General features: G+C 36.0%; 1 protein-coding gene across 2 annotated transcripts in view; it reads right to left on the reverse strand.

Annotated features, from left to right (window-relative positions):
* Nucleotides 1-21,091, reverse strand: part of Robo2 (roundabout guidance receptor 2) — a 1,509,792-nt gene that overhangs the window by 1,465,288 nt on the left and 23,413 nt on the right. The window lies entirely within an intron of this gene.

Here is a 21,091-nt window from a genome sequence, read left to right on the forward strand (position 1 = left end):
GAGAGAGAGAGAGAGAGAGAGAGAGAGAGAGAGAGAGAGAGAGAGAGAGAGAAAGAAAACATGTTGTTTGTCTATGTCATCTATATTGTCTCTGTAGTGTATACTAACAGGAATGTGTAGTTAACAGAGATAAAAAAAAATGAATGTCATGTGTCCCACCCTTCCCTCTACACATTCTCTTGAGACAGGTTCTCTTGCTGAACCCAGACTAGGAGGATGGTGATGAAGTCTGAATGTCTCCTGTTTTCCCCCTGCAATTCTAGGGTTCTATGTATATACATGACCATGCTTTACCCTTTACATAGCTGCTGGTATCCAAATTCAGATGTATGCTTATGCAGTCAGCGTTCGCACAGGCTGAGACACCTCTTCAACTCCTCACGCAGACAATTTACAGCTACTTATAGATTTTAAGCAAAGAAGATAACTCTTTTAAATATAACAAATAATTTAATGGTGAAATGAAAACTCAAATTATATATTTTTACTCTCTAATTGGCATATGGTATAAGTTGACATAATATTTTCTAAAGTCATTGAATATGTAATATTGATCACATTCACAAGATTTAAAATACTGATAAAAACAAAAATGTAGCCAGACAGTGGTGGCACACGCCTTTAATCCCAGCACTTGGGAGGCAGAGGCAGGCAGGTTTCTGAGTTCAAGGCCAGCCTGGTCTACAGAGTGAGTTTCAGGACAACCAGGGCTACCCAGAGAAACCTTGTCTGGAAAAACCAAACCAAACCAAATCAAAACAAAAAAAACAAAACTGCAAACTTGTTCTCCCACAAAAGTTTAATTTTGATTGTCAACATTTCCTCTTGTTGATATTCTTAGGTTTCAAATTAAATCAATGTTACTAGAGGAAACAATGAGAAATAAGATATCTATGATGCAAAATGCATCCCACCAATAGATATTAATTGGATAACCACTATTTGAAGGCATTATGCTTTGAAAAGTAATGCAAAAACCTTTGCTTTTATAAGACTTATATTGCTGACAGCCTATATTTTGGTAGGGAATATGAGCAATGTATAATTTCAGGTGTACTTATGATAGCATTGAGTAACCAACAGAGATGGTTCATATCTGTACAAATATCTCAGTGATATTACTATGTTCTTTAGAACATTCAGATGTAAATGATAGTATCTTTTAAATCACTTAATTAGAATGAAATGCTAAGGCAGACTGGATCAACATTCAAATTCTGTACTGAAAACTAGACATGGAATTTCATGTAGTTTTGGATTGGCATTAGATGGGATGAAAACCTCACAGTCCAAGAAAATATCCTCATCAATATTAAGGAGAACGTGTATCAGAGACAGACTCAAAATCTGGAGCAGACTCCAGAAATACAAACACTAGGAAAATGGATACATAGGAATGTAACTTCCCCACTCATCTGTGGTTAATTCTTAGAAAATGCAAGCTCCATTGACAATAGTGAGAGCCAACTGTAAACATTTTAATGTCAATATTAGCTTACCTAAACCAGATAATTTGGGAATTATTCTTTTCCTAAATGAGGCAGGTTGCATGTTATCAACCCTTAAAAGTTTAAAAGCTAATACTGAATGTCAACTATGTCTTAGTTTCAGGCTAAGTACTGAATATTCCAGGACATCTCATAGTGGATATTGTGATTGGAAAAGAAAGCCATTAGACTCCTTTCACTTCAACCTCAGATCATCCAGAGCAGTGACACAAGCCTTCGTCAGGTGATAGCCTACCATAGTATAACCATGTGACTTAATAACCCTCATTAAAATCACAGAGCTTATGCCTAATGTTAGCAAGTGCACAACAAGAGTAAGTACCACAGCATGGGAGAGCAGGATAGGTGTGTTAAAATTATCTTGCTTACTGGGCAACCTCACCCACAGTTATGATTTGAGTAGCCAGCAAATTGTTCTCTCCTACAGCCAAGGAAGCATGCCAAGAGTAATGAACCCATCTTGAGTTGTGTAGAGCATCTTTAATGACCTCCACATCAGCATTATAAGATTAGTCCCATTTCTAGCAGTATGAAATAGAAGTCTGGGAAAATGTTTATAACAGCATTAAACTGCTTCCCCATCCACATGTGCAAACTATATCTCTGGTAAAGAAATGTCTATCCTACTCAGATCCCTACTGTAAATGAATTCTGGAACTCAACAAAATGCTGGTCTTGAAAACAAGAGCTTAAGTAGAAATTCTTTACTGGAATTAACACTGATAGATGAAATAACAGCAGCAAACCCACACCTAAATTCTGTTACATATTGTTTCTGCTACAGTCAGTGCTAAGTTATACACCCATAGATAAAACAGGAAATAGATTTGTTTATTCTATTCATATTAGCAAAAACAAATAAACTTGGGATAAATTTACTGATTTTTCTCTAGTATTTCTTTCTTATAATTTCTACACTATAGCAGTCTTTAATTTTTTTAAATTACATTTCATTAGTTAGTTAGATATTATTTGCTTATTTATTTGTGTGTGCACGTGTATATATGCATGCATGCATGCCAGAATATGCAGACAAGAGAACAACTCAAAGAAGTTGGCTATTTTTTCCCTTGTGTGAGTCCCAGAGATTCCTTCTAGCCATGAGACTAGGAAAAAATGCTTTTATCTGCTAACTCACCCTGCTGGGCCCCTGGTGGGTTAATTCTCCTAACATTCATATCATTCTGGAAATTCAAACCTCCTCAAGTTCAAATCTCCTCACTCAAGTGGATGGATTAAAAGTGAAGATGAAAAATTATGTATAGCCTTTTAAATGTCCTTCTATCTTTACATTAAATTTTTATATCTGAATTATGACAGATCTGCCTGGACACCAGCTGAGCACTATCAGAGAACGTATCTGGATAGCCATGAAAACAAAAAACAAAAAACAAAGTATGAGTGTCTTATACTTTTTATTAGAGGCTCAAAATCCTGAGCAAATGATAAATTCAAAAGAGAGATATAAGAATATAATCTTCTGGGCTGGTGAGATGGCTCAGTGGGTAAGAGCACCCGACTGCTCTTTCGAAGGTCCAGAGTTCAAATCCCAGCAACCACATGGTGGCTCACAACCATCTGTAACAAGATCTGACGTCCTCTTCTGGAGTGTCTGAAGACAGCTACAGTGTACTTACATATAATAAATAAATAAATCTTTAAAAAAAAAAGAGACTTTCCTTTAAAAAAAAAAAGAATATAATCTTCTCTAAACATGTTCTTTATTCTTAGGAGATTTAAGACTGAAGGGAAGGATCTAGATTAACAGCAGTATAGGAAGTAGATTTCAACAACATGTGTGATAAAGTACAATAAAGTAGGTTTTTCTATGGCTTTCATATAGTATTTAAACAATGGCAAAAAAACCCTAGCTCTGGAGTAGCTATTTCCATTTTAAGAGATAAGGTGCATAAGTGGACAAAGGAAACTACTGCTTTCCTGTATTGTATGTCCTGACTCTTTGTTCTAAGTGATAGACATACAATCCTTTTTTTACAAACTTCTCAATCATTACAAGGAGTGACTCAACCCAACATAGTAAAATCACAGCTCTTGAACGTAGCAAGCATCAGTGAGGGGTAGAAATAAAGTGGCCAGAAGAATTAAAAAGCACCCATGAAGCCGGGCGTGGTGGCGCACGCCTTTAATCCCAGCACTCGGGAGGCAGAGGCAGGCGGATTGCTGAGTTCCAGGCCAGCCTGGTCTACAAAGTGAGTGCCAGGACATCCAGGGCTATACAGAGAAACCCTGTCTCGAAAAACCTAAAAAAAAAAAAAAAAAAAAAAAAAAAAAGCACCCATGACCAGGGAAACAAAGGCAGAAAAGCAGGAATGTCCAACAGGTAAAATACAATTTTTTCTCTGACAAGAAAAGAAACTCATGACTTCTTCTAGATGTGCTTCCTTTATATTGACCACATCAATAGTTAAGTATGTCAAAGTATTTGTGGAAATAAGTATATCCTTGATATTACTATGTCTATGAGAGCCACAAGAAACAGCAATTGCAATTGCAAAAGACCTGAAACAAAGTTAGTATGTAAAAACAAACAAAACAAACAAACAAAAACAAAAACAAAAAATCCAAAAAACAAAACAAACAAAAACAAAAACACGAAAAAACAAAAAATCAAAACAAAAAATCACAGCTCTATTTAAAAATATGTGTTTCAAGATCCAGCAATAGCTTTCATGGGCATATATCCAGAAGATGTTCCAACTGGTAATAAGAACACATGCTCTACTATGTTCATAGCAGCCTTATTTACAATAGCCAGAAGCTGGAAAGAACCCAGATGCCCTTCAACAGAAGAATGGATACAGAAACTGTAGTACATTTACACAATGGAGTACTACTTAGCTACTAAAAACAATGGATTTATGAAATTCTTGGACAAATGGATGTATCTGGAGGATACCATCCTTAGTGAGGTAACCCAATCAGAAAAGAAGTCATTAGATATGCACTCACTGATAAGTGGATATNAGCCCAGAAACACCCAAGATACAATTTGAAAACTCAAGAAAATCAAGAAGAGGGAAGACCAACGGTGGATACTTCATTCCTCCTTAAAAAAGAGAACAAAATACCCATGAAAGGAGTTACAGAGACAAAGTTTGGAGCTAAGATGAAAGGATGGACTATCCAGAGACTACCCCACCCAGATCCATCCCATAATCAGCCACCAAACCCAGACACTATTGCATATGCCAGCAACATTTTGCTGAAGGGACCCTGTTATAGCTGTCTCGTATGAGGCTATGCCAGTGCCTGGCAAATACAGAAGAGGATGCTCACAGTCATCTATAAGATGGAACACAGGGCCCCCAATGGAGAAGTTAGAGAAAACACCCAAGGAGCTTAAGGGGTCTGCAACCCTGTAGGTGGAACAACAATATGAACTAACCAGTACCTACAGAGCTCATATCTCTAGCTACATATGTAGCAGAAGATGGCCTAGTCAGCCATCATTGGGAAGAGAGGCCCCTTGGTATTGTAAACTTTATATGCCTCAGTACAGGGGATGCCAGGACCAAGAAGCAGGAGTGGGTGGGTAAGGGAGCAGGGCGGAGGGAGGGTATGGGGGACTTTTGGGATAGCATTTGAAATATATATATAAAGAAAATATCTAATAAAAATAAATAAATAAATAAAACAGAAACAAAAATATTTCTTACTTCGAGTAATATTTTTATTTGAAAAGAAATTCAGTAGATTAAGTTGACTTAATTAATAACCTTAAGAATTAATTGCAAAAAGTGTCTGTTGATAAAATTCAGTACTCTGTTCTCAAGCTAATAATAGCCTGAGGGACATTAGAATATTAATTTTCATTTCTGTATTATGTCTTTATTTGTCCTATTATTAAGAGATATATAATATTGTCAACATTTTAGGGAATTTCTCTTGTTTCTCTATGAATAACTTAGCTTATTATTAACTTATATAACATCATAGGAATGTACCTGAGTGCAGGGCTTGCTCAAAGCCAAACTGACTTGGTAAAATAGAAAAATGTCTACAAGATAATGAAGAGAAAAAGAAGATAATTCACATTCCAGAGAAACATGTTTCTGAGAAGTGTTGGACAAAGGGTGTGAACATGATCAAATACACTGTATGAAATTCTCCAAGAAATGATAAAGATGTAATATATATATGCATATAAATAACACACACATATGTATGTATACATGCCAGGTGAATAATTTAAGTACTGGAATATATAAAGAGACTCTCAGAAGTCAACAAGTCAAGATGCAGTGCCACTGAAACAATAAGCCAATCTGCAAGGAAATTTCCTAAGAGAGAACACAAAGGACACCTATGAAAAGATGCTTGTCATCAGCTGTCATTAATTAAATACAAAGTCAAACAGCAAGGGGTCTACTTCATACCTGTTAGAAAGGCCTGCCTCTACAGCACTGACTTCTAAAAGTGATGGTAGGGTGCAGGGGCAACAGGCACCATACTATTCATTGCCACCAGGACTAAATGTGGCATCCCTATTTGAAAGTCAGCTTATCATCAGTGGGAGAAGAGGCGCTTGGTCCTGTGGAGGATCAATACCCCAGTGTAGGGAAATGCTAGGGCAGGGAGGAGGGAATGGGTCGTGCGTGTGTGAGGGAACACCCTCATAGAAGCAGCGGGAGTGGGGTGGAATAAGGGGTTTCAAAGGGGGGATCAGAAAAGGAGAAACATCTGAGATGTAAATAAAGAAAATACCCAATAAAAAAATTAGAAAAGAAAAAGAAAAAGAAAGAAAGTCAGCTTGTTAAACTAAACTGACTTCCTCTTGTAGTCCAGCAAGAAAATGTGTTATTTATCCACACATCTCAAAATTTTTATCCACCAAAAGACTAATCACAGAGTTTTAGAGTAATTTACTTATCACTGTAAAGACTTGGAAGAACAGAAAATAGCTGTGGGTAGATCCAGGCATTGTATTATTCTAGCAGGCCACAATGAAAGAAGCCAGGAAGAAAATCTTCAGGCTAAATATTCCAACAAAAAGGCACCATTGCTGGAACACAGTCCAGGCATAGAGTCATATGAGGAGAATTCTGAATGCTTGTGAAAACACTCAAGGAGAGCAAGGTAAGAGTCTTGTGACTTCAGTTTCTACACAACACAGAGTCTCTTTGGAATGTGTTTTCATGCTCCTTCCAGATTACTTGCTATTGCTTGCTGTTGGTATTCTATTTTGCCTCGATGGAAAAACATGTTTCAGCCATATGCAGCTTGTTCTTGTTCTTGTGATTGCATACTGCTTGAAATTATGAGGACTTTACTCACAAGGACTTCTAACCCTCAGAGTATAAGTTGCCAAATGCCCTAAATAAAGTTGGCTATTGCATGAACTTTGTCTGCTCATTTATCAGCTCCATTCTCCCTGGTCCAACCACTTGTCTAAAGTCATGACACACACACACACACACACACACACACACACACACACACACACATACACACACCAGAATATCCATTTTAAGGGATTTCAAGAAGTGAGGGCTTGTCAATATATAGATCGTGAAGAATTCTTAAAGAAATATGATCTTCTGGTTCTATTTTTCTTTCCTTGAAAATATGAAATATACAGAACTCATGGTATTGAAATTGCAGGAGATGATTCATAAAGGTTCAGAAATCACATGTCTAGGAAAATTTTGCTGTATGAAAATTTAAAAAAAATTGAAAAAAAAATGCTTATGGTACCATTACAATATACATTAGGAATGTTGTAGCAAATAAGTGATACCACTTAAATGAAAAGTGATCCTACAGTCCTAATATAATAAATCTGACTTATCTGGAAAACAGAGCATTTGCTTTCATATCAATCTCCTGCATTCCAAAGTGTTAATGTAGATAAATTTCTCTCCATTTGAAACAGGTTTGCTTCTAATATACGCCATTTCAGGTGGGCAGGGATAGGGGAGTTTATAACAACCTAAATCTAGGAATTCAACTCTTTGGGACTTACACCATCTTAGACCACAGCTTCTAAAAGGCCACAGGTATGACATGCCTTAAGTAAATATTTGAACCCCAGACTGAGAGGATAAATGTAGGCAGTTGGTAGGATTTTATATTTTTTAAAATTAATGAATTTAAAGATTCCATAATTTAAATTATATATGAATTTTACTTTTAAAATTTGTATTTTATTAAATTTACTGATTCACAGACTCACACATGAAAACTACACACACACACACGCACACACGCACACACGCACACACACACACACACATATATATATGTAGTTTTCTATATATATCACCAGCACTGATTCCAAACCTACCCTTCAGTTTCACTTTTTCTCAAGGATGAGGCTATTGTTTGCAAATGACTTAGATGGCAGACAGGAAACAATTAAACAGACCAAACACATTGCATATTAAGTCCGGATTCCAGAAGAATTGGGCGACAGGAATACAGCTGTAATTTACACTGAATTTGTACAGCTTCCAGCCGAATTAACTCTGGATTTACACAAAAGTCAATTTTCTGTGGTTTGTCACAGTACATTGGGTTAAGGAAGTGGGTAGTCACATTGTACTAATGGATATATTAGTGGTAAACATAGTTGAATGCCCATCTTCCAGTAGATATCAAAACACCAAGGGGGAATAAAGTTGGGTATGAAGTTGTGATAGGTAAGGGAAGGTATAGGAGGAATGAAGGAAAGGAGATAAAAGTGAAAATGGTCAAAATGCATTGAGTGAAAAGATTAATTAATAAAGTATTTTAAAGAAAAGAAATACCATGATTCCAAAATGAAGTGATAATTTCTTATTTTTGCTTATCTATAGAGTGATATAATATTTGGGGGGGAGCTTCCTATTCGCATTGAGTGAACATTTGATTTAAGTCAAACTAAGAATCAGCAAATGTGGTAGCTACTATACTTTTAACTACATAGCAGTTGTTAAGTTGAATTAATATCCTCAAAACAGACCACTGTGGGGTAATGGAAGACTGGTCCACATTTACTTTTGCACAGATCAGGTTCACAAATGGAAGGGAAAGGTGTGTGTATCTAGGAGCTGTAACAAAAGCTGGGAAGCAAAATACAAGTATTCCCAAAATAAAAGGATGTGCCAAAGGAAGAGAAACAAGGAGAAAAGTTTTGGAAAAGGGAGAATTGGTGGATGACTCATAAATACAGTAAGACACCACACTCTTCAAAGAGAGTAGACTACTATAGCTGCAAAAGTCAACAAGCATGGGCATGCTTCATATCAATACAGATTTATTTTTCATTTTGATAACTAGTATTTTATCAACGGGTGTTTTTCAAAAGTATGTATTGTGATATGTTATCTTTCTTGTCTAGTTGTCTAGATATGAAATCTCCTAGGAGATAATATTTCAGAAAGGACTAGCTCTAGGTAAGAATTCTGCCATGATTGTGAGTCTTACCATCTCATGGAGTAGGGTCCTAGGCTGATGTTTTGAAAGTGAGGAGGGGCACTGGCACAGTCGTGAAGCCAGCACAGCATGTTGACACAGTTCCAGCAAAGCTGAGCCGCATGCTGCAATTGCTGTCCTTCTGTCCCTCACTTTTAGGTTTGGATCTCTGTGTCATTCCTGGGGACTCTGTGCCTTATGATTCATTTTGTCTTTTCCTGATCAACTTATGTCTGAATCATTTTTTAGGAAAGTCCTAAACTTACTTTCCCTTCTGCTCTCAGGGAAATAACTTTTCCTATTTGGAACCAGGGTGATAAGCATAGTTAAGCACCAAGCTAAATGAAGATGTGACTCCAGGAATCTTCTTGGAGTTATCTCCCCTTAAGCAAACACAGACAGAGGTTATACAGAGAGATAATTAGCAAACTTTGATTGGCCAAGAGAATTAGTAACAGGTTCTAAACCAGCTTTTCAATCTTTTTAAAGCTCTCTGAAAATGGAGTTTAATGATAGAGAATCCAGGTCCACCTCTGAAAAAATAGAACTCAGTGAATAAGATAGATTGAGTAAATTAACAATTTTCCTAATTTATAGCATAGATGATGAAACAATAAAGTAAAAGGAATTAGGTATGAGTATTTGCTATTCATAAAAAGACTGGTTCAGATATTTTCTGTTTTTTGGAGTACTTTAAAATAGCAAATATTGCCAGCCTAAAAGCAGGCTGTCATAATAATAAATGTATTTGCTTTGGTGGAGACACTCGATAGATTCTTTGAATTGGAGTAAGAGAGTTAATAATAAAAATAAAATCTGTTCCATTTGTACTTTCTAATTGTGACTGAACTTGTAACCGCAGACATGTAATGAAAAATCAAACACATGTCCAGAAACAAGATGATATAATCTGAATGTCTTGGATAATCATTAGTATGTCTTTGCTCTGTGCAACCTTTATAAATAAAGAGGAAGCCTGATTTATAGCCAGAGCTGTAAGAGTCCTCTGACCACCATGTCAGACTCATTCCTCCCTCCACTATCTCAATCCTTCCTTCTCCCCCTCTGACACCATATTTCCTTTAGGGCCACCCTGTGAATTACTAGGGTAGCCTAGTGGTGTTCTGTATGCAATTCAATGATTTGAATTATGATCCACCTAGATATGAGAGAGTAGTTTTGGACTCTAGTCAGGATAGGCATGGACCACCATGATGCCTTCTTGCCAAGATGGACTGTTTCCCTTCAAGCCAGAAAACACGCTTGCCATCCTTCAAATAGATTCTTGATAGATATTGATCACAAAAAAATGGGAAAATACTCTTAGCACTTAAATCTTTATGCTACATTATTCTACAACACACATCAATCTAGTCACAACACTGAAGGCTATGTTATACAGAGAAACACAAGAATAGATGCTGTGCATACATTCATCTTCATTGATAGCATTCATGTTGGAAGGTATCTGAAAACAATCAAGTTTTGTTCAGTAGAACAGGTAAGCAACTGAGTGGTAAATTGTATAGGAATATTCAAATAAAAAGTCATAGAAGGAATATTCCAATTAGGAGAAAACTTCTTGATTGTGTGTGTGTGTGTGTGTGTGTGTGTGTGTGTGTTTGCATGTGAATATTATTATAAATGAAAGAAACCATGAAATCACAAGGTTCACGGGGAAGGCACCACTTAGTGAGTGGAATCAAGATGCATGATAAATCCAACAGACATGTAGCTGCTGCAACATGAGGAACCAGTTGTCTGACAGTGAAATGCAGAAGGTCTGAGCAGAGGGGAATAGGCTTTATATGAAGAATCACAGCAAGATACAGATAGAAAAAAAATATGTGGTGGCATAAAAGAACTCAGACAAAAATATGTAGACTGGAGTACAGAACACATTCATGAGATGGGTTTGCATGAGACGTGGCCTACGTACTCATATCTATATAATGGAAGCACAGCAAACATTTTATTTATTCACTTTTTTTTTCAGGATTTACTCTATACTTATTAAGCCATAATCTCCAGTCGTTTGATTCACAAATCTAAACTTGAAGTTTTTACATTGACCATATATGTGGGGAGCAGGTGTGGCAGCAGTCCCAAGAAGGCGCCAGGGACTGCAGCTAAGTCGTATGACTTGCACCTGACTTCCTCATATAAACCACAAACGTTGTGAGAGCTGTGCAGGTGTACCAGGTTACTGGCGAAGCCATTTTGGTGGAGATATGCCCCTGCTGCCCTGATTAGCTGAAGCTGNGTACCTGGTGAGGTGATGTGGCCTGCTGTGAGTGGATGGGAACTGATAGTATATATATAAGAGTGAGAGGCCCAGGGCTCGGGGTCTTTCGCCTANACAGTCAATGCTCTCCCAATAAACGTGTGCAGAAGGATCCTATTGTGGTGTCGTTCTTGCTGGCAAGTCAGGCGTCCCACACATATACACCCTGAAAGGATCAATAAATATTCACTAAACATAACACTACTTTCCCTCCCATTCACTCGAGAGACTTTGTCAATAAGCATTACTTACAAATCCTATAATTGCCAACGATATTTGAGGCTATTTTTTAACTAATCCCTAATCTGAGATGGCTTTTTCCATCCCAGATGTAAATTTACCCCCCAAATATCTCCCAACATATATGGTGTCCTTCCCCTTGCCCCCTTCAGTATGCCTTATTCAACTCTATCCTGCTCTAAACAAAGTTCCAAAAGTTTAAAGAATTTGGCTCTTCTTGAAATTGTAGCTAGATTTAACACAGTCCTCAGCTTTGCTTTCTTTGTTCAGACTGTTACATTGTTGCCTCTTAGAGCATCAAGTTCAAATTCTGCCTAAATTTGTTCTATATTAACCATTCCATTTTGATTGAAAGTTCTCTGCTGATCATCCTGATAGTTAATCTGCCAGGTATTTCTTTTAATGCTTACAATCAAGTATAGCCATGTTTCTATTCTATACCCCGTGTACACTATTATTTCATTATTTTACAGCTGTCTTCAGTATTAATATTCTGTTCATGTAGGTTTCATCAAGACCAAGACCAGAGAAAATTCTTAACATTGGCCCAGAGAGGAAATACTGCAGTCTTTGTGGAGCAGAAGGGAAATGTGACTAGTTGTTCTCACCAAAAATTTAAATATCACACTTTAAATTAAAAAAAAAAATAGAAGAATCTGAATGATACAAGCATAGGCAGAAGAACTGATCTGGGTCATGAATGATAATTTCCAAACCCCTGACCGTTCACAGTGACTTCATCATAACCTAGAGATCAGTGACTGTCATTTTGCACTATAGCCTCACCATCTGCTCAGGGCTTAGTTTGTACCCTCCTCAGACTGTAAGAAACTTCTCAAATTAAGGTGGAAATGTAGTAAAATCCACTATATACTGACACATGTACCTGTGCACATCTCTGCCCCTGGCAGTTTGACAATTAACAATATGTAAAGCAACCCAGTTCTAAACCATAAAATTTGGTGTGATACTTGATCAGAAAAGCCATCATGTCTACATCCCCAAATAGCTTCCATGTCAAGTGATTGTTCTCCAATTTTATTGCACAAGGTAATTCTCAAATTGCATCATCTTTTGACTGGACAGATAATTGTCAACTAGATTGTAATCTTTTCTTGATGAATATGCACCTCCCTCACAGTGTACCTGCCATACTCCATGCAAAGGCAATGTACATAACTAAATAGCAATTTTTTTTTAAAACTAGCTTTAATTGTTATCCATGCTTTGCATACAAAGCCTTAAGTCATCTGCTCCTGAGAGCATTCATGTTATGCATTATTACCTCTGCCCTCCATGTTCATTCCATCCAAACTGGACTTCTTTACTCACAACCATTAAAGTGAGATGGCTTTTGTTTGGGAACATTTTCATTTTCTAATCAGTTTACTCAGAACACTCTACATCTGCCATCTTCTTCATTTCATTCTTAAGGAAAACATCTCATGCCCAAAGAAATTCTTTGACCCACTATAGTGGGATCAATTTATTCCTACCTACCTGTTAAACACAATTACCTCATAATATTTCATCTCCATAAGGCATATCAAACAGCTCTCCACACATGGACATACATCTACATCTCTGGATTTTTCCCTCTATTTTCCTTCCCTACTTGTAGTACCACTTTGGCCTGTTTTATGCTACACATTTGAGTTGCTACAAGCTATTTCATTGCTGTATGCTATTAGTTAGTTCCTGGTACATGCTTTTTATGAAAACTAGTTGACTGCTATTTGTAGGCTAATTTTTTAAACAAAATCATTTTACTCTCTGTATTTATCTCACTCTGCTATTTCTTTGAGCTTTGTATTCATTGGAATATGAATCAGTTTCTGTGCCTGGCATCTTCCTTCTCATAATATTGTGAGATGGTAATTTTCTAAGAAAAGTCTGAGTGGACAAAGATTTTTTTATAAATCATATTGTAAGGTATTCTATAAAAAGACACTTTTCTACCTAGAACACAATTCTACAAAGATATACATATTTTATTTTTCCTAGTTCTAAAATTTGAAACCAGGAAGCCTTTCCAATTTGATGCCTCCTTTATGATAGGGAATAAAGGCATGTGTTTTATGTACTTATGACTAATACCTCATTTTCAGTGTCTACACTGGAGTTCCAGAAACCATAGCAGATGCAATAGTAGCTTGAAAGCATTTTTATCAATATCTTCCAATGGAATAAGTGACCTTTCTAATTAACATCTTCAATTAAAAACCTAAATTTGGGGAAGAATGTATTGTAAGTTATGCTAAATTTATGTTGGCTCTCTATTCTAAAAAGCTTTCAAATTAATTAAAAATGAGATATTTGGTAATGGGAAAGAGAGATAAAAGCTCATGTTTATCAATTTAAATTAGAAATTAATGTTTTAATATTCAAGTTTTAGCTGATTTTAGAGCAATAAAGCAAAATTATTAAGATCTAAGTGGTAGACATTGAAAAATCAACATGAGTTACCAAAAGGAAGACTCAAAATCCTTATCATTTCCTTACCTTATTTCAAACAAAAATCAAAATTCCCACCTGAAAGACAAACAAGGCTCTGCCCTTTCTCCCCATTGACAGCTTCTCCTTCTTCCTACAATTCCACACCACTTGTGTGTTTCTCTATTTTAGTTCCTCAGTTCCTCTGCTTTCTCTAAAAAATAAGTACCAGAAACAATCCTGCTCAAGGTTCTGTGTGGCTCAGGACTTCAAGACCTTCAACTCCCAAGAGCCATCTTGTCAATGTGGCTCTTCTTGGCTATTCAGTGAAAAAGTATTCTCTCAAAACTCCCTGTTCCTTTTGCAGGGTTATTTTCACTATCTCATTGCTGTGCATCTATGTGTCTTTATTGTCCTGTTCTCAATTATCTGAAGGCAGACTTCTTACTGGTCAGTTTCCTTCACAGAAAAAAAAAAAATACTTGGCTTAAGACAAACATTTCATAAATATTCATTAAATACATCTATACATAGTTTACACATTGATTTATTTCTTATTTCAAAAGGAAACTCTCAGAAGCTAACACTATAGTGTAGGTTTAGAAATACTGTTCCGTACAGAGAACTATGTCAACACCAAGCCACTACACAAATGGGAAATGAAGAACTCAGTACAGTGGCAACTGCACTGCCGAGCATCAAAGGTCAGAGGAAGAAGCTCCCTTCCAGGAGAAGCTGCCTGGATTTGTTGAGTTGAAGCCATCCAGGTATTTCCTTGTACCGCACACATGGATTCTCTCTAACTCTGATGGGGAACCTATAGAGAGGTCAGTGTTAACACAAGTGCCACTGTTCTCAGCTTTTAACTGATCTCACTATATATATAGGGAAATCTTGACTCATACCAGACAAACAGAAAACAACAAATATAAAGCCAAATAGAAATTTTCCATGTGGAAAGTACTTAAGAAGATATTTACAATGAAAGTAAAGACCAGGGTACATATTAATTACTAAGTTACACAGATAACTAGCCATAGGAATCCAAGGCAATTTAGGATTTAACAGAGCTACACTTGGTGAACAGATAAGATTATGTCTCAACAATATATTAATCTCATTGCTTTTTTTAAATTTTAAGATAAATATTTTAGGGAATTCAGGACAGTACATAGAAGGATTATTGCTGATGGATAGGGACATGCATGCTCCTTATATCAGCATGACAACCGTGCTTACAGACTTCCTTACATCAGCATGATGGCCGTGCTTACAGACTTCCTACTAGAAAGTTGCCACATGGTTCTTAAGTCTCTTGAAACATCATCTGGCAACGTTGAAATTCCCATGTAATTCATGAGCAATAAGTGACAAAAGGTGAGTCACTGAGTTACTGACTTTCTGGTAAGGTGGGTGTGGCATTACAGAGTGGCGGAGAGGAGCACTAGGGTGAAGAAGCACAAACTACAGCTGTTGATGTGTTATTAAATAAGCAAAAAACAGGACATGAAGTTGGCGGTGATAGAAAGGGATGGCTCTGGGGGGAGTTAAGGAGAAGAGTTCATTTGGATATAAGGAAAATATATTGTATGAAATTATAAGGTTTAATAAAATATGCATTCAGGAAGGAACATGAAGGATTTCTTTTTTGGTTTTGTCTTATTTTATTTTGTTTAACAAAAGGCAATAATAGTATCCTCCTCTAAATGAGACACCACTTGAAATATCATGATCTACATCTCAGGATTTAAGGATTTATTTCTATGTCTTTACATATGATCCCTTCGGTATTTATTTTTTTTCTCTCTGTTTCTTTAGCTTTGGAAAGAGAGGGAGGGAGGAAGAGAAGGAGAGGGAGATAGATACAAGATCAATGGACACTGGTCCTGGTGTCTAATAGACACAACCATTCTCCACATCAAATACTATGCCAATAAAGAATAAAATCAAAATATCCAAAATAAATATTATAAATAAAGTGCTGTTACACTCTCCAAATTTGTATAAACATTATATTATGTGCCAAGAGTCACTTTGGACGAATTTTGATTAATTTTCCTAAATAAATTAAACTTTAATGGCATAGGAAACTGTGTTTGGATGGTATTTACTTTAAAGAACATGTTAAATATAAGAAAATGTAAGTATGTAAGTAGTTAAATAAGTGCAGAGAGAGTAAGGTTAAAAAATATACTATTTATGAGATTCTCCGGAACAACGTTGGAACAGATGTTACAAATTACCCAACTCTTCTCACATGGAAAGCAATTGCCTTAGGATTACTTTGGTTCTGTTTTAGTATTAGTTTTGGTTACTGCCTCCAGTGATGAAATGCAGGAGTGAAATATCATATAATTATTTCATGTAACCTTGCTCAACCTAAGTTATGAAAAGAAATTTCTTTTTGCAGGAAAAAAATAAAGTTTTTCTCTCCAAATTGAGTCATACTTAAGAGGCACAATAACTTATCCCACCCGGATTGGTTTGGTAGCATAAAAAGAGTTGGCACACTTCTAGAAACAGACCTCTGGGTGTCTGAACAGAATATGCAATGCAAGATAAATTCACACAGTTCCATTTTTAAAGACTCTAAATTTCGAAGACAAAGGCTTCTTTGTCTTTAAATAAACCCACTTGCATTTATAAATTTACTTCTTTTGTTTACCTTATGCATCTCAGAAGCTATGAAAATGGAACAGTGTATGTAATCCATAAAAATGGCTGTTTTAAATATGAGATATGTGCATTTATTAGTATAATGACTTTGAATCCCAAACAAAAACAATGTAGCACAATTCTCTCATAGATTAAATCAAATGTGATTTACCCCACATGAGCCTGTGTTCATGTCTATGCGATGTAAAATTCTTTATATTTAATAAGGCATGTCAGAAAGACTAAGGCTTCTGTTATATAGCACAGTTCAATTTCACCACTGCTTATCTAGATGGTATATTAAGACCATGTCCATTGAGCTGTAATCATTCAATATTTTTCTTCCAATTATCTGAGTTCAGCTCTCTAAAAATAATATTAAATTTCAAGATGAAAATACTTTCCCAAGCAACCTCAAGAAACATAAACCTTAGATGAGACAAGGTCTGGGAAGTGATTTTTCCTAAACAGCAGTGATCATAAGGTGTTTAATTTCATTAATCACAAGCTTGTGCTTTCTCATTGACGAGTTGTTTCCATAAACCTTCTATTCAAGGCTGGATATAATATTTTGTTATCAATATATTTATATAATCTCTTGAATTACTTGGTTGAGAGGAAAATAATAGACATAGATAATCATCCACCCTAAAAAAGATTAAGATGGATGAAAGGGGGGCGAGGGGGAAGAGAAAGAAGAGGAGGAAGAGAGGAAGAGGTATTTTTTTATCTGCACTTTTGGAACAATTTCTTCTTGATTGCTTGAGAGAAAAACTGAACAGGTGACAATAAAACGCAAAGAGATCACTATTATAATTACATGTATTGATACCACAGCAGTCTAGTTTATAAAGGTATGGCCAACTATCACATTTTTCAAAATTCAACTTCTTCACTAAAACATTATTTCACTATGCAGAACAACTGAAGATTAAGGCTGTTAAATATTGTCACATTTTATGTTTGATGTTTAATACCTAACTTGGTCATGAAGGCAGAAAATAAATTATATAAAAATGTCCTCAATATTTAGCTTTGCTATATATGCAAACTTTATCGGCTTCCTCAAATCCCTAAACCCTCTCACATCTAGCACCATCACTACCAGTAGGAATTTAAGAACAGTCATTATGGAAACCAAACTGTTTAAGAATTTTGTGTATATTTAAAACTTGTAAAATTTATCACTATATTTAAATGCAATATCAGTATTGAGAAACACTAAACCAATACTTGTTTGAAAATGAGAAACTTCATTTTCTGAAACAGATTTATGCTGTCTCCATTCTTCTTCCTGGTATTTTTATTATGTTCTAGAAAAACACCATGCCTCCACTGGATATCAGAAAACAGTTACCACAAAAATATTGTGGTAGAAATATTTGAAAACACTTATTAATAGTTGATTAGCTTTGCTTTTAAAAGTAAAATCTTGCACATGTACTTTCAGAGCACTTATCCTGCTCCAAAATGCTTCCCTTCACTTTCTTTGCATTGTTCACCATAGTCATTGAATCGGACCAACATTTTGTTTGTTTGTTTGTTTGTTTTGGGGTTTTTGTTTTTTGGTTTTGTTTGTTTGATTGATTGATTTTGTTTTTGAGACAGGGTTTCTCTGTTTAGTCCTGGCTGTCCTGGAACTCACTCTGTAGACCAGGCTGGCCTAGAACTCAGAAATTCGCCTGCCTCTGCCTCCCAAGTGATGGGATTAAAGGCATGCACACATAGTATTCCTTGAGCATGTGTGCAGGGAAAGAAAGAAATGGTATTGTTGAGTCTGCAGGCAACTTTTGCACCTCTGATTATACCTGTCCCCCCTGTCCCCGGTTCCATGCTTCTCAACAGGCTGAGAGTCTGGACTGGGCTCCCTTTACTCTTCCTGGTTCTTCCTGGTTTGCCTTTTGCATAGTTAGTTCCATCTACACCTATGGCATGGAAGTTCTATGGTATGTAGATTATCCAAAAGCCAATGCTTCAGAGCGCTTGGAAATTATACAACTACCTCCTGACACATCCTTCAAAGACAAAACAATTCTTAATATTTATCTTTCTTGTTGGTGTGCTTGTCTTGTAGTGTACATCTTCCTTTAAAATACACATCGCTTCTACTTTCTCTTAACATAGTGACTGGTTTCCCAAAGTAAATAGTTTCTAATGTGAAATCCGTACAAGCAACTTACAAAAGCTCATAGCCCAAATTAGGGGGTGCTATTTTACATAAAAGCCAATGGATGTCCTTAGAAGAATATTTCATTTGATAGTAGAAAAATGTCAACATGGAACATCAAACTGTTTTCCCTCCATTGTTTTACTCTCACTTCCATTATATTTCGGCCCTGATGTGGTTAGAGGATGCTGGGCCAACATTCTTATTTAGAATTCAGTCTTTGCTTCCCTAGACAGGATGCCTGGAAGTGGTGGCTGTGTTCTTACAAATTTCATATGGAAAAGAAAACTTACGTGGAAATTTACTGTAAGTTTAGAGCAATAATACTTTTATTTTAAAAGGTACTAAGTAATTTAAGTTTCAATTTTAAATATTTCATACTGTATTTCTGTTTAATTACATATCTAAAAGTTGGAAAGTAACATTTAATGGAGTTTATTGATCTAAAATGCTTGGCTTCTTATGCCTAAGAAATCTGTGTCTCTCAATATAACTGCCAGAGCAGAAGCCAAACAACCTCAGCTACAATATTAAAGCATTCCATTGTGTTTTCTATAGTTCATTTTGCTCTTTAAATATTTGTCTATTCGAATTTATTCTTTTATAAAGAAAGATGGTCACTTAACTCCTATTTGTACTGGAAGCTTCACTGAAGCTAAACTTTGAATTGGTTTCAGGGAATGTGTTTTATATTGTGAGCATCGGAGGGAAAACCTGGTTGATCGATATGGAAGGATATGGAAGAAAGAATAGGGGGGTTGTCTAAAAGAGTGACAAGATTCTTATTTTTTCTCAAGTATCTTAAGTATCCTACAAGTTATTCCTACCTAGGGCAAGTGATAACCCCAACCACACCTGGAGGACTCTGAACATCCTATTCTGTTCATGGGTCACTGTTATAGAAAAGGAGTTATCCGACCACTTTCTAGTAAGCAAATACATCGATGGAAGAATATACCACTCTTTTGGACCAAAGAAATGTGATGTCAATACTGACTACATATTCTTACTAAAACTTTAGTAAAAACATGGACACGCATGCATATGTATATGTGTATGTATATATGTGTGTGTTCAATATCAATATTTTCCTAGATTACTTACTACCAAAGAGAAAAGGAAAATGTTAAATAGATAATAACATAAATTCATGTCATGAGCGAATATTTTAAAACCAAACATCTCACGTAGTTTTAAATTGATCTGTATTTATAAATACATATACTTATTCACAAAATACGGCATGCATGTTTGAGTGGATGTTTTCCTTTCAAAAAAGTTTAGTTAATAAGATTACATAGAGCTGACAATGGTTTTTAGAAGATTTTCAAAACAATACCGCTTGTTTAAATGCACACACTGAACATTTTAGAAATTATAGGACTATGGAAGCTCAACTCCATAGGAATTACATGAACAGCACCACACACAATCTTATCAGAACTATTTAACTTCTTTATACTCCTCCTATTCAGATATTTCTTCTCAAATGCTGACAAAAACAAGAACAGTGTTTAATCCTCCAGGGGGAATTATTCCAAGAGTGCCCGGTGTTTTTGTTTCTTAATTTGACATAGGGTCACCCTGAGCAACATTAGCTGTCATGAAACTCACTATGTAGCACAGGCTGGTCTCAAACTCAAAGCAAACATAATTTTGTCTTACAAGTTCAAAGACTACAGATGTGACACACTCACCTGGCTTTTCATATCAAATATTGAATTTCAACCTGCATTTTAGCATCAAGCTATGTAAAACTAATGCATTATATATCACAGCATGCAATCAGAAGCAATAGCTGTGGCACAGTGCATTCAAACTCCATTATAAAAACCTATGGTCACTTTCTGCTCTTCAAAACAAACTCACAGATGGCACAACTTCACATCTCTGCTCCATCATTAGTTTGACCCAAACCAGACTTGGCAGATGATAAAAGACATTCATATATTGTATTTATTTTTGACAAACATCCTGTCCTTTAAAATGTTTTGGAGATTTAAAATCTCATACCATGGAACTCACTAAAGGACATTTCAAAAGATATCTTGAAAGCATATTTTAAAAAGCCTTAATGTTATACTGTAGTAAAATCCCACCAACACACACACATATGGAGAATCTACTGCTTCAAAACCCAAAAAGCCATTATCTGCTGCACGGAAACACACCTAGCCATTACCTACAGCATCAAATTAACATCCTCCAGAAGAGTAGATTCAAATTTAGTACAAAAACTCACATCCAAACCCTACACAATTTAACCAATTCAGAAAGCACTACAGCAAATCTCAGAAGAAGATGACAACAAACTATCAAAAGCACGAAGCCAAAAGCCTATCCGCTTTCATCATAAAGTGGTAATCACACCGGGCTTCCAGAGACAGAAAG

Source organism: Mus caroli, chromosome 16 (genome assembly GCF_900094665.2).
Source record: "Mus caroli chromosome 16, CAROLI_EIJ_v1.1, whole genome shotgun sequence".
In the NCBI taxonomy this organism is placed as follows: Eukaryota; Metazoa; Chordata; class Mammalia; order Rodentia; family Muridae; genus Mus; species Mus caroli.